At 43.4% G+C, this 2,935-nt stretch overlaps 1 protein-coding gene across 1 annotated transcript in view; it reads right to left on the reverse strand.

Moving 5' to 3' along the window:
- The window catches only part of LOC144099380 (uncharacterized), a 47,750-nt gene that overhangs the window by 3,164 nt on the left and 41,651 nt on the right, over positions 1-2,935 (reverse strand). The window lies entirely within an intron of this gene.

Below are 2,935 nucleotides of genomic sequence, written 5' to 3' on the forward strand. Positions count from 1 at the left end.
CAGCGGATTTGTTTCACGGCATTGGAAACCGCATTTTTGATGCAGACGAAATGCACACAGATCGTGTATTGAGATTTCAAGGCAAGTGGAAGATTACAATCTGGTCGAAATTGCGGGATGTCTCACAGCCCACAGCGTCGGTGTATGCAAAATCATTCTATCGATCAGTTAAGGGATCGATCATTGACTAAAAGTCATTCAATAATGCAATCAGTCAGTGCGTCGTTCGTCCTGCTGCACAATGCAGAATCAAGAGCATCAGCTGAGTAGCAGATAACTGTCTAGGAAACAAAGAAAGCGCTGAGAACAAGTTAACGAAGGGACCAAAGCAAAGGGAAAGAAAAAGAGAGGCCTGTTGTGGTTCCATCTTATTTGAGGGCAATCAACCAACCCGTTCACATCAATTATAAAAAAATATCGCTGAAATCATAGCATTTAAGTCCTTTTTTTCTCGCACCGAGGAAATTGAAACATATTTGTGCAAAAGTGAAAAACGACAGTGTAGAAGCTTGGGCCAGTTGACGGTTGTCCATACTTACACCATCAAAAACAAGCCAAGGACGCAAGAACAGATGTAGACGGCACTCTACCAAAGCCAGTGTGTACTTATGTCTGTTCCTGCTTTCTAGTCTTGTTTGCACCTTTAAAAGTATCAGTCGCGACGGAACGAGGCATCTTGTGGTGTCGGCATGAAAAAATGTTTGTGAAATGCCGCGAAGCACTCGTATATAATATAGTCGAACTCTTCCATGCGGCTAAGCGTGCGTAGATCAGAAAGGGCAGATGCCTTATTGATAGTCTAAAAGAACACGCGCGCAACTGTAACCAGATAAGTGCACCGGGCTGTCTTGCGACGCATTGTGCTAGATGCAAGACATGAGAGCAGTTTTACCTAATTAGAGCGATAAGATGAACAGAAAAGAGTGGCTGATTTATTTTAAGGGTTCGAAAATATACATATCATGCGTAATTGAGCGATTAATTGTGCTTACTAGGATAGAAAAAAGATGGATACAGTAATAGCGGAAAAGTTTGTTCCTTCTGGATTAGAATACAAGGGTAACAGCAACAGCAATCTCTGGTGTTTCTTACCTGATAAGCAAGATCTTGGCTTCATTGTTAGTTTTTTAGCATTTTGTTTCGTATTCCCCTTCAACTGCCTATATGAGATGTTCCCAGGGACATATTTGGAGTAGACAGCTTACGAATCAATGTCTTTTTTGCGGTTAGACCTGGAAAGTGCACCTCAAGAGCATTTAATAAATCAGGTGTTAAAATCAAGCTGCCTATATTTCTGTATTAGCACAAAGATGTAACACTATTATAAGAGCCAACTAGTCCTTTTTGATACTCGGTTAACCGGCTTTCAGCAAAGTTTATTATTTACTGAGTTCGGGTTAACGATACTTGAAATTAGGGACAGCTTCTACCGCCACTAAACCTTGCGCCTCATGGCGCTACAATCAGAAGGAAGAAAACACCTTTATTAATAAAGATTACGCTTTAGCCTACATGCGGAAAGGGTTGGGGTGAAAGGGTTAAGTGTATGTTACATCCTGTCGAGCAGTCCCATAGGAAGCGAGGCACGCCACTCGCGTCGACTCCTGGAGGTGGTGCACCTGCTCTTCCAGCGAAGATAGGAAATGGCACTTTTGGAAATGTTTAATAGAAAAGATAAAGCACACAATTTCCCCCCAGCATTTGTGTTTGAGGTAAGCTCCCATACACATTAACACAAGCGGCATCCGAACGCCTCGCGTAACGCATGTTCCAAAAGCGCTGAAAAATTAAACGTTGGAAGTCTATGAAAACCGAAAAAATTAAGAGCCGTTTAAAGTTAAGAAAGCCCGAATCGTGAAAAATCCACAGGACGAATCACTTTTCACTCAGCGGCTGCATTAGAACGGAGACCGAGATTTCCATTTGTTAAGGTGTTGTTAATAAAACCTAATCATAAAAATTGCTCGAAATTTACACGTGGCCCCAAATTTCGCTGTATGAGCTTGCAAAAAAATACGCCCACAACTACTGCAATCGTCGCATTATAGGCTAGTGTTTAACGCAGCATAGGCCGGGTCCTCAGGCTGAGCTTTCGCTGGCTCCGTGTGCTTATTTTTTCATCGCTTGCATTGACGCGTGGATTGGGAAGGATCCAGGTCCTGCGCCGCCTGGTGGCAAATGAAGTGAACTGGAATTCTGGGTGATGTGCCGGATGAATTCTGAACACATATAAGACCACAGCATTATATTAATGACCGACTTGTCAAATCACACTGCTCGGCAATTCATACTGAAAGCTCTGGCAAAGTGATATCTCGCGTCTGGCACTGGCGGCACGACAGAAGCGCTTGTACCTTGCTAAGACTCATCTTTCCAATGCTGTTAAAAGAGTTGTGTGCCTTAGTGACTTGTTTTCTGCTCCACGGCGCAATAACAGGTCTAACTCTGGATGCTTCACATAATTATTAGCAATTTTTAACCGTCGTTTGTTGAAACGATGACGTCACATATTTAGGAATCTGTGCCTCTTTGCGCTGAAGAAAATGAAACAATGCGTTTACATGCTTTGAGCTATGGCCGGAGTATATCCAGCCCGGCCTAATCCCGAAGGTGTACTTTCATTGGCTTCACATTCTGGTCATAGCCTGGGGGCAGTAACAGGACCTGAAACTTTTCATTATGATGGGCAAGGAGCGTAACTGTTGAGGTAACTGTTGCAAGGGTAATCGTAGCATCACCGCTACCACCGGTACACACTGAGTGCGAATAACTAGCAAATAAAGTCTGCTCAACTGTGCCAAGAACAAGATTTGTAGAGTTGATAGCATGCTTCCAACATGCGCGTGAGGTGATAAACACCTACTGTGCAGATATTATCACCATCAGCTCACTCGGCACAGTGTCCATCCATCGTGGAGTCTTTCCGCCGTGACAC

This window comes from Amblyomma americanum, chromosome 7 (assembly GCF_052857255.1).
Source record: "Amblyomma americanum isolate KBUSLIRL-KWMA chromosome 7, ASM5285725v1, whole genome shotgun sequence".
In the NCBI taxonomy this organism is placed as follows: Eukaryota; Metazoa; Arthropoda; class Arachnida; order Ixodida; family Ixodidae; genus Amblyomma; species Amblyomma americanum.